Genomic DNA, 19,640 nt, shown 5'->3' with positions numbered 1-19,640 from the left:
GCATTAACACGTTTCATTTTCCATCTGCTTGAGATATACAATAAATGAGCGAATATACCATGTATACCAGTTTGTATACTCGTGATTTTAACAGCATTTCTAAATGGAGAACTTTTTTTTATTATGATTAGTACTTTACCTAAAGAATGGATGGCTTTTACTGCTAATCTTTCCATTTATGGAATCGCTTTTGTCATCACACACCAGATTTTGTTTACCATGACTGAAGTAGGACTAATTTGAGTTTGTTTTTTTCCTGGATAATTCTTGTATCCCATGCTGATCTACACTCCTTTGTTTTCTAATTCTATTAGAAAACTTAAGAAACTCTAAATCCATGATCTGGGCACATATTTTAATGATTTGAGTGTATGAAAAGCGGGCAATTTTCGATGGCATCACAATAACTACGAATGGTAAAAAAAATGTGAAAATGTAGCTACAACTTTATATCGATTGTTGTCGTCACACGGCTTGCTGGTTTGCTTATTGGAAATCGTTTTAATAGAATGTACTCAATTCTATAGTGAGAACAGGTTTACAGTAGTACAACCCTTCTTCGTGTCACAGTGGTATATCTGTAGGCCTACAACGCTAAAAATCGGGATTCAACGCCTATAATGTGTACAGCACAAGTAGTTCATTGTGTAACTGTGTGCTTAACTCGAAAGAAATAAAAATCATGACGCTAAAGCTTAAAACTTCTTCAGTTTTGTAGACTACTCAAAAGCATTTTAATCAATTTTTTAAAAATATTGTAATTTTCCTATTTATTTGTATTATATATTCGCAGGGCTGATCGAAGCTATTAAACCTCTGCTGTTTTACAGCTGTAAATCAATATTTATGTGTGTGTGTACTGTTATTACACTTGTATATTTTCTTTTTTTTAGTTTAAAATATATTTCCTGTTTCATGTTAATATCTAAGCTTATCTGCAACACAAATTTGTTAAATCATATCTAAACTCTTTTCAGAAATACACATTTTTCTTTTAGTTTGAAAAGCAAATTAATTTTAATTGCAAATGGTGTTTCAAAACTGTTAATACTCATGGACTTCATCAAAATAACATTGGTCTAGTATTAAGTAAGTTTTATAGTACCAAATTATTCGAACAACTAAATTCCTCGACATTATCAAGTCTCCATTTTCCGTAGCAAGATATTGCTAACACTCTCAATAAGTGACAATTTTGAAGAAATAATGAACACTTGCCTCATGATGTCCTTGAAGAATATGTTGATGATATTAGGGTCTTGGGTGTTACTGGCTGTAAAAATGATACAACTATTTTACGAAAAGATTTATATCATTTAGTGAGTTGGCAAATTTATTATAGCGGATGAGGTGTAATTATAACAAATGCAAGGTAGGTTATCATAACTTGAGATATAAGTATAATTCAGGCAGGAATAACTTTAAAGAGTGTCATGAAAGAAAGTTATTTTGGTATAGTGGTTGATCAGTCTCATAAGCCATCCAATCAGTATGCAGTTACTAGTGGCAGGGCAAATGGGATTTTAGGTTGTATGTACAGACATATTGAATACAAGTGTAAAAAGGGTTATAATTTCTTTATATAGGTAATTGGTTAAGACATATTTAGAATGCTCTATTCTAAATAGAATAAAGAAGGTTCCGAGGATGGCTAAAGAATAGTGTCTGGGATAGAGGGGTTGTCATATGAGGAAGGGTTAAAATCTTCGATATTGCTGTCCTTTGGTAAAAATAATAATTAGAGGAGATATGATTAAAGTGTTTAAGATTGTAAAAGGAATTGATAGTGTTAATCCATTATATATTTTTATACTTAAAGACAATAATAGTAGGACTAGGATACATTAATATAAATTATGTCAACGTAGAGGGTTATATTCAGCTAAGACAGTTTTATTTTTATAACAGGCGAGTTTCGTAGAAAGCTCGATAATTATACGGACGTTAAGGGTTGGCTTTGATATTTTGTTTAGTTTGGAGGATGAACCAGCTGAGATGGATAAGTAAATTCCTCATTGGCCCTAAACATCATGTTATGTTAATAAGCTAAAATCTATGTTTTCTTCAGCAAACGTTTTGGATTAACTCTCGTTAGTTTTGCTATTTATGTTTCACGCCTGGTGTTGCAAGTTCAGCACATCACGAGGATATGACGTCATCGCCCAACAGTTGAAGTAATATCTTAGTGCTTTTTTTTTGCCTTCTATTTCAAAAGATATGTTTTGGATGAATCCTAAGTAAGAAGTAGTATTTTTAATTTATTTTAATGCCATATGACTGTTACTACTATGGGTACCGACAGAGTGAGTTAGTAGTAATGTACACTTTATAAATTACAGTAGTTGTAGTAGTTCGTTGTATTTTCAATTTAAGATCCGAAGCAGGAAACCTGGTTTAAAACTATATTATATTGTTGTTTGTATAGATTTAGTTATTATCCGAATTATGTTAACTTGAAGTTTTGGACTTTTAATACTAACAGTACTACAAGACACAAATATTAAATACTTGAAAGTTTCAAGTTAATATTAGACGTTATCCTTTTATTATATTATGAAATAATTTATTTGTAAGTGTAAGTAACTATAAGTTTATTGGATGCTAAACACATACTTAAGTGAGTCTGTTTTATTTTGTGGTGACTTAAGTGGACTGACATTAAATGGCCGTCTCTCATTCAGCATTCTGACTTTTATGATGTTATAATTGGATTTCAAACTTTTCAACCATTTTTCTAAGTTGTATGACTTGAGCAATTGTCATGTAAACTGATGTTTACTGTGTTTGATACTGATTTTTTTAAATAGTTGAGACAGAACATGTACAAGTAATTACTTTTTACTAGGTTGTAATTAAAGAAATTCTATAAAAGACTTGAGACAGTTTCATGTTATCACATTTTCTAAAATATGAATAGATTTCACGTTTCTGAAGAGAGATACCAACACAATAATATAATATTATGCATGGTTGTATCACAGGATGGGCAATAAGGGACTATTTTATCATTCAAGGTTGTTCCTGCACACCCATTTACAAGGATACTTAAGAATTAGAGCTGACCATTTATTCTTGAGGAAGTTATCTATTCATGTTTTGAAAATGCCTACTACCAATGTGAACTTGTTTCACAAGTCAATCACCTTGTTAGTAAAATAACTGTTTTAACTTGAGTCTGAACTGTCTTTTCATAATCTTAAACTTATGTTCTCTTGTTGTGTTGTCTTCAGTATATAGCGCATTGAAGTGTGAGACATTTATCCTATCAAGTCCCTAGAAAATGTTGTGAACATCAAGTTCTTCTCAAGGAAAAATAGAAAAAAAGATCTTAATCTCTTTCTCTGAGACAATTCTTATATCTTTCAAATCAGCCTAATAATTCTTTTCTGAACCTTATCCAATAAGTTAGTAGCCTGTATTTGTTAAGGATGTCAAAACTACATAGCATTGAAGTGAGGCCTAACTAGTGATTTGTATATACAGGTGTAACCTGTATATATTAATTCATCTTCTGTGTTTGTGAAGTTGTTTGTTTTCTGACTCTTCTTACAGTTTTAGAGCTAACAGAATCAACCTCAGCAAGTGCACTCGGGAGTATTATTAGATTTAGTGTTTTAACTTCTCTTTGTTATTCTAGGACACCAGTTTTGGAACTAAATTCATAGCCACATTTACCAGAATTAAGCCTGGCACATGTGCTCAAATACCATGGACAGGTGTCCTAATGTGTATTTTGTGGGTATGGAACCTTTTCATGGATTATTTTTATCGGGTGTGTTGTATAAGGCTTATGACTAACTTTTTGTAGTATGAGTGTATATATTACACCCATTCATATGTGTATTAGTGTACCTTATGATTAAGTATGTTTGTGCACTTTAGAACAGTAAATAAGATTGCAAAAGCCTTTCCTAAACATTTTATACTGAATTAAAGTAATACTTGATAGTATATTGCATGTTTTATCTTTTTGGCTGTTATTTTGATGAAAATTAATATTTTATATTTTTTTCCAATTTTCTGTGAGCCAGGTTCTTCCTTACCCCATGATCAGCTTTTCTGTCTCTTTATGGTTTACCTCCCTCTCCTGATATTTTAGTTCATGCTGATTAATTTGCCTTGCAACTAAGTGATGGGATTAGCATGCCTTGCCCTCCAAGGGCTTCAGATCAGTTTGCATATTCATATCATCACACTGAATGTCCCTTTTTAGACTAACAGTTGTTAGGATCCATACTGCCTGTTTGGGGTGCAACTTTCAAATCTCCTGTAAGTCTGACCCATGTCCAGTATTCTCACCTGTGTTTAACACTACAACTCTTTTATGGTATCTTCTCTGCACCTCATCTCTGAAGCTCTCCACAGAAATCCTGAGGACTTTTCTTGAAATATCTTTTCTTTCTTTTCTCCACTCTATCTTGTTTTTTATTTTCAGCCCTGGCTTTCCACTTGGGATTTTTCTGTTCTTTGGACCTTCTTAGTGTGATGCAATTTAGACTTCAATTACCATTGACTTATCTTCAGGACTTGTGTAGGGTGTGATTTCTTCAGTGATACATTTTTACCATGATTTTGGAAATGCTAGAGCCACAGGTGGAATCAGTCTAACAAGAATATACCCTTACATATATTGTTGCATGTTTATCTCAGTTGGAACCCCATGTTACATTTATTACTCTTTTCCATCCTTCACCTTTCTAACCCTTACCTATCCCTCTTTCTCTGGGTGCCTCTTGTCATTTTTTTTTTCAATGACACTTAATGTTGCCAACAGTACTAGCAACTACCTTGTGGGAGCTGAACTTGCTGACTTTCTTCATTACTGGCATTTATTCACCAAGGATCAATGAATTCTTTTGGTTTTGTCAGAAAGAAATTTGTGATCCCCTTTCTCTCCCCATCTCCTATCTCCATTTCTTTCTCCTCAGGATTCTGTGACTGTTTGGTGTCTGTCAGAAGTTGTTCAGAATTGTTATCTCTGCAGGCTATCAAACCTGTTCTTCATCCTTTGGTAGGGTTTTATTTCTGACTTTTTGTTTCTAAAAGACTAAGGACTGGAGGCTCGTCATAGATTTATGGTCAGCCCACCTTAACTGCTTCATTTATCTGCTTCAATTTACCATCAAGTCATTTCTCACTCTGAGGTAGGTGTTTTCTCTGAGCTTATGGATGACAAAAATGGATTTCATCAATGCTTATCTCCATACACCTATATTAACTTGGTCTCATCCTTACTTTTGGTTTATCAATCTTGGGGTGGTTTATCAATTTCAAGCCCAGCCTTTCAGGCTTGCTTCAGCGTTTTATTTTTTCTATCAGTTAGTCCAAGCATTTGCTGGACATCTTCACGTTCTGGAGTTGAGTGTTCATTATAACATGGATGATTGGCCTGGAGTGATTCCCAATCTCCCAGTCTCTTGAGTTTGATGTGAAGATGGTATGATCCTCATCCTGTCCATGTGTGGATCTTGGTTCCCATTGGCATGAGTTTTGGATGTAATTGTCATACCAAGTATGATCCATTGTGGCCTAGCCACTCTACACCTGAGGGCACATTTGTTGTTTTACCCATTTTTTTTATTTGTGGGATTGAGTTGTATTTATTTATGATTCAGAACGTGATTCTTATACTGTTCTCTCCCACTTAGAGATGCTTCTCTCTTTCACTGCTTCTATTTTCTCTACATTTCGTAGTGGGGCAGAAAGTATACCTGGTTTAGAAATGGTGTGGTTTGAGTTGTTTTCTGTAACTTGAATGGTGTATTCCTCACAACTGCAGTGTCATAGTGTGGCTGTCTATCTGTCCTCTCATCGTTAATTAAGTCTCGTCTTGTAGTATCACTTCGTAACTTTTTCTGTCATCATCTGCAACTAACTCATCTTGTACTTCTAGCATCTGGTTCTTGAACTTATTGCCATCTTCTCTGTACTAATTCTTGTTCTAGTCATCCCTGAATTTTTTAACTTTTTCTTCTAATCCTATTAACCTTTCCTAACAGTTTTGATCTGTAATAATTGGCTAACTTTAACTTTTGTCATCAGTCTATAGCAAATTAATCTTCATCCAAACTGGATGAGCCACCATCACATAATTCAACCACTTCACTGGCCTTTGAATAAGACAGCCTTCTATTGTTGCCTGGTTCTGTTCTGGTTTTCTTTTTGAATTTACACATCCCATCTAACTTTCAAAATTTCATCAAAGCCAAGTTCTTGCATACTCTGTATAACACTATACCTACTAGTACCTATACATAGCATGATGTTATCATTCTTGAATTAGTCAGCTTCCACTTAACTAACTTCTGATGTAGCTCTCAAGTGGTCTACATGCTGTTGAAATTCTTTGACACTTAACACTGTTCTTGTGCAGGGCAAGTCTTGAATTTCCTATAATATACCTGTAAGTTCCTTAAGGTCTGAACCTACATTTATACTCTGAATTAACTGGTATTCTTCCACAATTAACAGTTGTTGCCAATCGGGTATACTTATATTTAGCAGGATTCCTATGTACTTAGTCTTACTTCTAAAACTAAATGGTAACATAATTTCTTGACCATGAGCAGAATAATTTCTAGCTAAACTAAGGTATCCACTATTCCTTAATTTTAGTACTTTAATCTGGTAATCAGATTGATGTATGTTTGACCTAGGGCATACTGCTGATAAGGCAAGTTCATCTTTTACATTAAACAATCAAGTTCCTGGGATCTTTGTTTTATAGAAGTAAAATGACTTAGGGAAAATTAATCTCTCTCTCTTTTTTTTTTTTTTTTACACAGCTGAGCTATCCTATTCTTTAATTCCTTCAAACAATATATAATTACAAGTCATAATAGGCATTGAATAGAATCCCTGAATTTGGATCACATACTTTAATAGGATCTTGTACATTTCAACATAACCACCTCTGCCTTATATATGCTTGAAACAGCCATGTTTGGGTTTTCATTTTCCTATAGTCAAAGCTAATGAATGGTTTAATGTTAAGGGTACAATCCTATACAGTTTAAACCTTCTGTCTGTTGCTTTCGAAGGTATCTCCATAAACATTCTCAGTGTATCCCTCACTGTGGCTGTCTTTATATCAGCCCATTTATGATGCATGTAAATCTCTTCACTGTGCAAAGGAATTACAAACTGTAAGTGTTGAGGTAAATTTCTCTCAATTTTGTCTAATACTTTCTCTAACTCACTTGAAGGTATAAAGTATGAACTCAACGTCCTATCTGCAGCTGTATACAATGCTTGTACTGACTTAGCTAATTCAGTCCTACTATTTCCAACCATAAATAATAACTGTTGTCAGGTATTCTAAATCATAGAATTGAAAATAACACTTTGGTTCTTGCCTAATGAAGCTCAGTCTATCATACTCTGGTATGTATCAAGACACTAGTAATATTTACTGGCACTCTAGATACTTTCCTATTACTTGGCCATGTAACTCGAGTGTCTGATTTAATGAATTCATTATAGTCGTCTGTTCACATATTAAATGAACCATTTCTTTAAATATCTGTCTCTGATGTTCTGCCTTCTTGTTTAATTCATGTAAATTGTCTGTGGTTGTGGTTCCATTCAAAAACTTTAAACACTTCCACCTGCATTTATTAAACCATGTTTTTGTCAAGACTGATCTGAAATTGAAATGCTGTCTTTAATATCTGTCAACTCTAATAACAGATCTTCTGTTTCAACAAGATATTATCTAACTTACAACTTATAATTCTTGATTACTTCTTCCCATAAGATTTGTACTAAAAAAGCAGCTTCCTGATTTGTCATGAAGTGATGTCATATTTTCTGAACCTCTGTCATTGAAACTAACATGAGTAATTATGTCAATTTCTTGAATAATACTAGTTCCTCTTGTAACCAAACTAACAATCAAACATACTGCAGAAATGGTATATTTTCAACAATTATCTACTTATCTCCAGATAATTAAAATTTCCTTCTTCAACAAAATCATACCATCTTGTTCTTTTCTGGAACAATACTTACATTTTGTCCAGCAATGTTTCTGATCATTCATAATACAATGGTCCTGGTAAACCTGTGGATATGTTTACTACTAGTGTATAAAAATAAATGTTTATATGTTTATTAGACACATATAATGTACATAATAATACATGTATACTTTTTTGCTTAGTTTTAATTACAACTACATGAATAGAGTATCATATTATTGAAAACTTCTAACATATTTTCTTTGCTATAGTTAACAAAATTAACATCATTTTTAGGTTTGTGCACAAATGCTTTGGATTAAATCTCACTTGTCTCCTTGTAGTTGAAGACATTACTTCTGGTGGCATTGGTACAGGATCATGTGATCTGAGGTTATAGTTATGGGTCACTGTATCAGCTAGAGGCATAGATTTTTACACCCAATGGGGATGATTTTGTAACCACTTATGTGGACTGTTCAATTTACAAATTGGTAGTCTCTGATTACATGAACCTGAAAGCTGTAAACATGCAGTCACAGAGTAATCTTGTTGTCATGATACTCACATGTATGCTTAGGCCAACTGACTGATACTTACGAACTGTCGCTTAGATCGAAAAGCTTAGAAGCACACCTATATTAAAGATGTACATTTTGGCTACTGAAAAAGCCTACATCTACGCCTAATTATGTAATTCGATTGGTAAGAACACGAGAATTACAAGAACAAACACACAATTTGTAGGCCTGTGATGCAATAAAAGAATTCAACAGACCAAACTGTAGGGGGGGGGGTGATTATATGCACCATACCCCCCACCTAAAATGGAGGAGGGGATGTATGCCCCCCATCTCCCCCAGGATCTATACCCCTGGTATCAGCTTGTGTTATCACAGGAGTACTCGAAACATTATCTTCAGTTATTGGGACCTTGATGTCTCTATCAACATCAGGGTCGTCATCTGTTAGGATAACTTCATCACCTAATGTATTACTAAAGTCCTGTAACTATGGGGTTTCTATCTTTGTCTTAATAATTTCTTCTTCATCACAAGATAAATCAAGCTCACATGAATCATCAGATTTTACTTGTAGATTCTCATCTTAATCATATGGTTTTGTCAGCCATATATTAATTCTGGTAAGGTTTGTTTTCTTTCACTTTCTTTAGCCTATTAACATGTGCTGTTTTCTCTTCCCATAGATTTCTTCAATCTCAAAATTGATTGGACTTGTTTGCTTAAGAATTCTAAAAGGAACTTTTCATAATTTTGGTTTTTTGTAGTATTTCCTTTCTTAACAATAGGTGTGTATAACAATACTTTATCCCCTGGTCTTGTGTCATTAATTTTAGTTTATTTGCTTTTTCTCTCTATGCTCAGCAGCTTTTCTTAAATGTTCATTAGCTCATTCAACTGCTAACTGCATTTGCTGTAACAGTTTCTCCTCGTAATCATAATCTACTGCATTAATTTCACTTTTTTAAGGAGTTAAGATCTCGTACATGGGTGGCATTACATCTCTACCTTTCAATAGAATGAATGGACGTTGATTCATTTTCAGCATTTCTGTTTACTAACAATAGTAGAGGAAACTGTTTATCCCATGTTTTCTGATCTTTCTTATAGTATTAAGAAATCATATCTAATAAAGTTCTATTGAATCTTTCTACTGGATGAAAAGCAGTGGTTTCAGTTTTCTTAACACCTAACAACTTACAAACATCCTTTATTAATTTGGGAATGAAATTACTATCTCTGTTTGTTATTAAATACTGGGGTATAGCATGTCTAACTGCTATGTTACTTATGAATGCTCTAGTGATTGTTTCTATGTTTTGATCAGGTGAGCATATTACCTCTGGAAATTTAGTCAAGTAGTTGAGATGATCTTGTTAAGTAGCCACAGTGATGAATCTTTAGGCTGAATAATTCATAATTTATTGTGAAAATTAATTAACTTTAAGTAAAGTATAATATAAAACCTTGTTTGGCTGTTGGTTGTAAATGATACAATAGGAAATGTTGGACAGAATTGTCATTTGTTTGAAGTTAGGATGTGATTGGAGAGCATAGGGTGTATGCTTTACTTTCTGGTTTATATCTCCATAAAGCAGAAATATTGAAGGCTGTAAGTTTGGTTTATGTCCTGGTAATATCTATATTATAAAAGTAATTGGTGTTAAACTGAGGACATCATATAAGGATATGAAAAATATCCAAAATGAGCAATTTGGGATAAACAAGTGTCACATGATATAGAAGATTGAAGACTGAGAATGTTCTTATATTTAATTTTGAAAGTAATAAGTTAAAATTTGTATTACTCTTTGATTTATCAACTATGGTTTGAATCCAAGTTTATTGTTATACATTGATAATTTAAATAAATTTTAAGTGTAACTCTAACAATAATTATTATAATAAAAAATGGTTATAACATGTACACTTTGATCTACCTGTATCCAGTATATCCAGATAAATGTTCATTTGTAGGTTGTTTTAAGTTTTCAATATCTGCAATGAAAATTGTGGGAATATTGGAAGGTTGAGGAACAGTGAGGATAAGTTTGACGGGAATAATAAAAGGAATTCAGGATTCAGGACAGATTATAATACCAAAGTACAATAGAATTTTGTTTTAAAAATATATTATCGGCATAGGCTTAAATGTTATCTTTCATATGTTCAAAGTTTAGATAATAAAACAGATGAATTAATGGATTTTTTTAATAGAGGATTTTGACTAACCAATTGACTGCTGATTCACCCTACAGGGTATGGTCCATCTCCAGCAACTGAATGCAAGTGTGTTGTACACAGTGTATAGCTCAAAAAATTCTGCACACATATAAAGTAACTGTAGTCAAAGGATTAAATGGACTTCTGAGCTTGATTTGGGAAAAAATATAAAAAAAGAAAAAAACTTTGAAAGTAATTTATAAGTGATTAAAGAATGATTCAAATTAAAATGCTCTTAAGAAGGTAGTGATGAGGTCAGCCTTTGATCATTCTTTAATTACATTTTAGGTTGGATTGTTCAGTATGTTAAGATCAAAATTCATAATGTCTAATTTGGAACCTCAGGACAACTGACTACTATGCTGTGTGAATGAAACTACCTAAGAACAACTGGAATAGATTGTTGACTTAAGATATTTCTCTGAAGTGGAAACCCACTGGGGGAAAATGACAATAGATACTAAACAAATATTTAAGAAAAATAAGTAAAGGACAAATATACTTAAATGTGGAATGGTGTATAAGTGAAATGAAATAAATCAAGTAAAAACATCATACATACTTAGACAATTCATAAATACTTGATAAACAGAATATTTACAAAACAAAAGAATGAGAGAGAGTTAAAAAGAAAGTAAGGAAATGAAAATTGAGTTATATGACAGTCAATAGACAATGTTAACAATAACTGCAGACTTTTTAAGCATGTTAATGTTAACAAGATAAATGACAAAATAGAAGTTGTACCCTTAAAAATCAAGATACAAGAAAACTAAATGATTTTTGGTAATTTTTTTATTATTATTTGGTAAGTTGTAAAGCTGAAACAATAAGTAAATATCCCTTCAGGACATTATCTGGTATCTTTGAATGAAGTTAGCATAACATCAAAACTGCTAAGTTTTAGGATTAGGCTAGATTAAATTTATTCTATAAAAATGAAAACAAAAGAGGAGGTTTTTGGACCATTAATCATAATTATTAATATAACTATTAACAGTTCTGCAGGTGAGAGATGATTAGAAATTAGCCAATGTTAAATCAATTTTTTGAAGATTGTGGGCAGTATCTAAGTAATTACCAAGACATAAGTAAAGAAATATGATAGTATGTAGAAGATTGTTGGTGGTGTCTAAGAAATTATCAAGACATATAAGTAAAGAAATTATATGATACTATTTAGACATGTTCCACATTATCGCATACAGATAAGGCTTATTGCTTTTTCTGACATAAAATCATGCTGACCATCTATGTCAAGCTATGGTTATTTATTTTAAACAAATTATCTTAAAAACAACCACAACAATGTGCTGAAACAGTAAATGAAAGGTATATAAAATTAAAATATATTGAAGAAGCTGCAATATTTTGTTAAGGTTAAAAGATCAGTAGCCTGTACACTATTAAAAAACATGATCAACTTGAACTATGTCATTGTTTTTAATTGCACTATCTAACATCAGAGACAATGAGCAAAAATACTTAAAACTGCTAAATTCTGTACAGACAGCATGAAATTAAAAGAAAGGCAATGATGACTTGAGCATCACATTGTTCAAATGTTGATTTCTCTCTCCAGGAGAAAGGATCATTTAAATAAATTATTGCTAACTGGGAGCCTAGTCAGGACACTTGAGACTGATCTGGCTCCAGTGTCAGCAAGCTCATTCCTTCAAAGTAACATGGTCAGAAATTGAGAAAACTTGATTAACATAACTGACACAGAAAAGGGCTAATTGTTACTGCCAGGATTACCCAAATGTAAGACAATAATCCAACAACAATAATCAGGAGATATAACTTATTGTCAGATTTAGCTGAAAATAAACTGTAGGTTAAGAGAGACATGTGGTATCCCACATATTCAAACTTTCTTAACAGTTCTGAAATCCAGAGCTACAGAACAAATCTGCTCCATGAAAAGACTTCCTAGGCTTGCTTCTGAGCTTATCCTGCCTTTTAGCAGTTAGTGTCTACCAAGAAACACATTTCAAGTTTTTAAGGATTGTAAGTACAGCTGTCTGGACATTGTGATTTGTTAACTACTCCCCACAGTCAAGAGCCATTAAGTTAATGATGTCAGAGTCCATTTCCAATATTTTTTGCAGATGAGGGGCTACTGGTCTCCAATTTGCACTGAGGCACAAGTCAGATGGCCTGAACAATACCTACACTCTTTAAGAACAACTGGAAAATGATATGTAATAATAAAGACAAAAGAAAGAGTGAATAAACTGAAGGAGAAATGGTATAAAGTATATAACTTGGGGAAGATAAGTGTATTCTCTGGAGAAAATGGAAATATCTACTTCCACTCCTACTGTGACAACAGTACAGAGTGCCGAAGTCAAGCTCCTTTTCTGAAGACATGTCCAAATTTTTATTGCCTCTGTGTACACCCAAACAATAGTACTAAAAATGTCCAAATTATCTGTTGAGGGCATCTAGTAAAGACTTGACTACAGCCACAATTGATTAATAAGGGAGCTTATTTCAGGGCTTTTCATTTGCAGTAATTCCAGATGAAGTACTGTACTCATTGATAATTAAAAATCTCATGAATTACTAGGTTTATAGCCATTGCAAAAGAAGTATTCTCTTATTCTGATATAAACTATTCATTTCTTAGAATATTTCACTCCAGTAAACACATCTCATTAGTTCTTCCACCAAATCTCTTTTCCATAATTAAATCATGGAAACACCACTGACAAAATATCAATTTATGATCAGTAAATGTAAATTCCTGTATCAGTTTTTTTGTTATTTTCCAGTATATCTAAACACTTTATCCATTTTATATCATTATTTCCAACAGGTATTACAGAAACAACTTTCTTACTGGCTCCTTTAATAACATCATCAACAGCTTCAACACTGTCATTGGTTTCAGGGTTTGAATAACACTAATTCTTAACTTGTTTACCCAAAATAATTTTCTTTCCTACAAAAGGAATCACCAACCACTGCTTCCTCTTGTGTGAATCCACTGCATTCTTTTTAACTCTACCAATCTGTTGGAAACATTTTTTCAGCTTTTACTATAACTGCTTCAAGAAGCTTTTATGCCATGAGGGAATCATATAAATTATCTTTTAGGTTCTTTTATCGTCAAGATCCTGATAACTGCCTTTCTCCATAACTTTCTCTTTGAAATTTTACATATTCACTTTTTCTTCGACCTTTTAAACATATTTCTCAAGAAGATATAGTGCTGTGCAGAAGTGTTAGGACGAAGTAAAAAATTAGGTTTAAGGCTACTCTCAAAGAACAAACCATTTAACTTCAGTGGCTTTACACTGTACAATCATATTTTTACGAAAACAATTAATGTCAGGTGGTAAAACAACTAGCTGACTAGCTCCCCATTAAGTGCACTCGATTCGCAAACTCGAATCCCCGTCACACCAAATGTGCTCACCCTTCCAGCCAGGTGTATGTTATAATGTGACAGTCAATCCCACTGTACGCTGGTAAAAGAGTAGCCCAAGAGTTGGCGGTGGGTGGTGATTACTATCTACCTTCCCTTTAGATAACACTGCTAAATTAGGGACGGCTATCGCAGATATCCCTCGTGTAACTTTGCGCGAAATGCAAAGAATTTCACCTACAATAATTCAAATTAATTCGCTAATTGTGAACCCTGGATGAGATATCTAATACCAACAGGATTATTTGTAAATTTGCAAATAATTCATTATTTGTATTAACCGTTACCATAAATTGTATTATTGTTTGTACATTAAAATATATTTGTATTAAGAAAAAAAACAACCTGCTTGCATCAATCTTGTTGGCAAATATCATATATTGGATACATATCGACATTTAATTAACTTCTAAATCTAAATTACAGTTTAACTCAGCGTCAGGTTATTTGAAAATGTGATAGGAACTAAGTAAAATCGATCAAGCTGGCCGCATCTGTCACGCAATTATTTGAATGATTGCTGAAAATGTTAAAATCTAGGATACCCAACATATCAAACAAACATTATAATCACTGTAAAAAAAGAATGGTATAGTATATTACCCACCATAGGTAACTTGCTTTGATCGGAAGTAAATGGTAATCTACATTGCACTGCAGGGAACGAGGTAATACTTAATACATGAAATATACAATGTCTTAATCTACATGTATATCCATGCAGTTATACTGACGATATATTGACATTAATATTAACAAATATCAGAATAAATATCCTTCCAACAATATTTCCATTTAATCAGAGTATCATTTTTGTTCACAATGTTTCACATGGTGATCATGTCAGGTAAACCTGGTGAAACTTTGAAGAAAATAAACAAACGTTCTACTCTGCACAATCAATAAAAAAGTATATGAAATGAAAAAAAACAGTTTTTATTAATATTTAATAAATAATTTTACTTTTAAAATGCGACAACGGTTTTTTTTAAGTCGCTTACAGGACTTTCATTGTTGTTTAAAAGTTTAACGCTTAAATTTTTTAATAATGTTGTTTTAAACGGACCTAAATAAAAACCACTGAGTGTTCTAAGTTTTTTTTCTCAAATGTTGAAATAATATTACAAATTTTCTTTGTATAATTAAGGGAAAGTTTTAAATTATTGAAATTAGTGACAGAATAATTTGACGATATAAAAGAAGCATACAGGTTATAATTTTTGCTGTTCACTTCAATCAAATAGAACAGAAATATTTAGGCAAATGATGGGAAACACGCCAGATGTTACTAAGTAATGGCCACGGTTTATCAAACATGTAAGCATGTAGTAACCTAATAAATACTCATGATTAGTGTGGTTTAACCTATTTATCGTATGAAATTATCTGCCAACTTTATTGTTAGATTGATATTCTAATGTCTCCTGTTAAAAGTTTTAGATCGGGTAAGACAATACTCCCTTGATGGAATTTTGTCGGTTTGAGATAGATATTCCAAGGCATTCTGAGTAGCATCTGTGCCAAAAAAAGTCATCTGACGGCTCAAACTAGAAGGAGTAAGAGGTCTAGGGTTTAACAGTACAGGATCACTTCTGTACGACTTACAACAAAGTAAACATTTGAAAAACTCTTTAAAACTTTTTCTAAATCGCGTGCTCATCGAAGCATAAATAAATGGGTTGACACATGAATTAAGAAAAGCAAAAAGGTTAATACATAGCATAGTGAAGAAAAAATTCTCTCTCTGAAAAAAATTAACTCTCTGATATTGGGTTACAATCGATATCAAGAAGTATGGGGTCCAAGACAAAAAAAAGGCAATCACAACCACGATCACCATCTTGGCTATCTGCAAGAAAGGAAAAGCAACTATTACTAGAATTTTACTTGTTTTGTTGGCTACCTAATTAGTTAACTTACGTATAACACAATAAACTGTAATTCAGTGTATCATCTGATGAAAATAGTTCAAAGCCAAATCCACGTCAGATTATAACGAATTAGTTTTCTCCTTTAACGCTTATACAAATTTAAATATATATATACACTTTCGTAATTTATCGTAGGCCTTCTCTATAAGTGATAGTAACTACCGTAAAACAAATCAACATACTTAACACAAAGTAATTCAATAAGCGCTGGAGTGAAAATAGATCCAAATACTTCACGAAAGTACACACACTGATTGACTTCTGTTTTATAATAATTTCCACTCTCTTAATTATAAAATGAGCCTAGAAAGTTTAGTGGCGGTAGAGCACCTTTGAGTCTCCACAGCTCAACACCATGTGTGAATTTACATTAGATGTGCTATGTCTAGACTGAGATAACTAACATCTTTATAATTAAATTACTTATGTGTGGTACAAGACAATATCATGTGTTTTCTTTTGTTTTTACAAAATAACTATCCTACAGTTCTATATGTTTCTTGGAATGTTTAACTAAAATCTTCATTTATTTTGGAACATATTTGATCTTAGCGTTACGCAACCTTAGCTAAAATATTTTCCCAAAGTCTCTAGAAAATTCTAGATAACACTTAAAATCTAGATACTCAAAAAATATACAGGTATTACCCATCATTGCGACATCGCTTGAAAGCTTTTAGCAAACAACAAAAAACGTCCAAATTAAAATATTAAAAATGTAGCATATAACATTATCCTTCCCTGAATTGTGGAGTCCATTAACGATCGTAATACATAAATAAACAGTTATTAGTATATTCGCAATTAGCAAAAATTAATATTATTAATATTCATAAATAGACACTACAATCACAAAATCATTAATTACATGTTAAAGCACAACGAAGACCCTGATTAACAAAATAAAATATTCTCTGTTGTTTACTGTCTCTAAACTGTCCATTCACTAAATCGTTTTGGTGGTTTTCACCCTAAGATGAGGGTGACTTTTGGTTTTCTTAACGTCACTTTCTACTTTGTCACTGGAGGAGTTCTCTCGAGGAAGGTGTTCAAGATAATTCGCTAGTGAGTCCATCCTTTACGACACTGTAAAAGTGGTTTTGACAAGAAAATCTGCCTCTTCAGCAAATTTACTAATTTCATTTGATGTCTTTACTGAAATGGAGTATTTGTAGAGTAAAAACACGAAGTATATTAAATATGTGAAGGTTTTTAAAAAGTACATCTTTATTTTATAACGTATGATGGGTTGAAAATGTTACGAGGAAGCGTGAGCAATGACTAGAGAATCGTGATAGCAGTTAGGAAAGACGCAGGCTTGAGGCCCACAACATTCCAGTCATGATCTACGAGGGTAAGAATTTACAACTCGCACAGTGGTAAGTTAAAAAAAAACACTCCAGTAGTTAGATAAAATGTACAACGAAATGAGCCAATGTAAATAAAAAATAAGCATTTAATAGAAAGTTGATGAAAGGGGATTCGCTCCTATTCAGCCACAAGAGCATTAGTGAGGTCGGGCGCTGGTGTCGGACGAGAAGGTCTGGCTCGCAGTCGAAGTTGGTTAAGGTTGCTAGATAAGAGTTTGAGTTACAGGGTTTGTCTATACACCCTGAGTTACTTTTACTTGTCTTGGGTGATTTCGCCAAAAGTATTAGAAGGATCACTAACAAAGTGGATTTGAGTTACAGTTTGATAGAATAATCGACTTGTACCAACTGAGTTAGAAGTACTTTAGAAACTATATCTGCTTAACTTCTCGAACACTAAAAATTGTGTATATGATTGTGTGCTTCCGATTACAAACGACACTTTTCCGAATTTATGCTGACGCTGACAGTAATCCAGAATCGAAGAATTTACTACACAAACTCCTTGTAAGCATGCTGTTTGTGACATAGTCTAACAGTGTTTAATTTAAGGTTCAGTAATGTATAAACAGAGAAAATTGTAGAATATTAACTGTACTAAAGAAATAGTAGATTTGAAAATGCTTAAAGTATAATTATTTAAATACATCTTGGAAAAATTGTTGATACAGTTATACAGAGTACGACTTACAAAAGTTCTTGTGTTAATTTATTTGATAATTTATCTTATGTTGTATATTTGTTATTGAAAGTAATAGATGGGCTTATTTATTAATGAACAACTAGACTTTCGAAATGAAAACTCGATGATTTACAAGTAGTTTTATCCCAAAACGTTTCGAGAGTTTCGATATAAATGAACTATTCGAATAGTGTATAATGAAGAAACTATTTGAATGTATTCAGTCATCTATGTGTGAGTTTTTTATACCCTCACACGAAGTTTCTTGTGTTGGTGTCTTGTGCACTCTGCTTGCGAAAGCATGGCCAAAATTCCAAATAAATTTCTTTAAAACTAATGTATAGTTGAATTCAACGACAAAGCTCACAGGATGCTCACATATCCGTTACAAAAGCTAAGAAATTGGATGTTCTCCCATTGACGTCCTTCCAAAAACAAATGACTTTCGGCTTTGATCACATGTCCTTCTGGATTATTCTTTGTTTCAATTCCAGATTGACTATTTTCATTACTCTGTGTGTCCATCTTTCTTTTGCAACTTTATGTTCAACCACTCGAGTTATAATTCTCATATAGCATATGGTGGGGGTTTCCTGGTTTTACATTGTGAAGGTATTTGAATCTAATCTAACTTCAAATATACGATTTCCCATAAACACAGTTCTCAAAGTGCACTCTTTCTCGATACAAATTGTTCTCACATCATGTTGTGTATAGAAGCGTCCAACAGTAACAGACTTCAACGTTTCCTGTTGCTGAAGGTTTATGCCGAGTTGGTGTTCACATCAATTTATCCTTTCTTCATTTCTGAAGGCAGTTTACCATTTCTCATTACCAGATCGGGTTTAATAATGATAGCTGTAAAATCACATATTACAAATCTTCCCATCGACAAATCTGTTAACTGGTTCCTTTACGTTATTGAAAATATGCACTTTTAAGGTGCGATTGAAACACCTTCTGTATCTCAGAACGGCTGAGGCCCGACGCGGCCAGGTGTTTAAGGCGCTACACTCGTAATCTGATGGTCGCGGGTTCGAATCCCTATCGCACCAAACATGCTCGCCCTTTCAGCCGTGAGGGCGTTATAATGTGACGGTCAATCCCACTTGGTAACAGAGTAGCCCAAGAGTTGGCGGTGAGTGGTGATAACTATGTGCTTTCCCTCTAGTCTTACACTGCTAAATTAGGGACGGCTAGCACAGATAACCCTCGAGTAGCTTTGCGCAAAATTCAAAACAAACAATTAAAACAAAAAACTAAAAAATTCAGATTTTAAATTCTGATCTCTTTTCCTTGACTTTTTTATTTTTCTTTCACTCTTTTTTTTTTCTAACTTTTGCTCATCTCTTCATTCTTGTTCAACTTTCTACTGTTCATCGTTTCATTTGGATTTTCAGTTTTATTATTTCGGATCAGGGCTCTGTGCAGGCCAGTCAAGTTCTTCCACACCAACTTCAGCAAACCATGTCTTTATGAACCTCGCTTTATGCACAGGGATATTGTCATGCTGAAACAAAAA

Source organism: Tachypleus tridentatus, chromosome 4 (genome assembly GCF_004210375.1).
Source record: "Tachypleus tridentatus isolate NWPU-2018 chromosome 4, ASM421037v1, whole genome shotgun sequence".
NCBI classification, from domain to species: domain Eukaryota; kingdom Metazoa; phylum Arthropoda; class Merostomata; order Xiphosura; family Limulidae; genus Tachypleus; species Tachypleus tridentatus.
The sequence above is the reverse complement of the archived record's forward strand: the minus strand, read 5'-3'. Positions refer to the sequence as shown.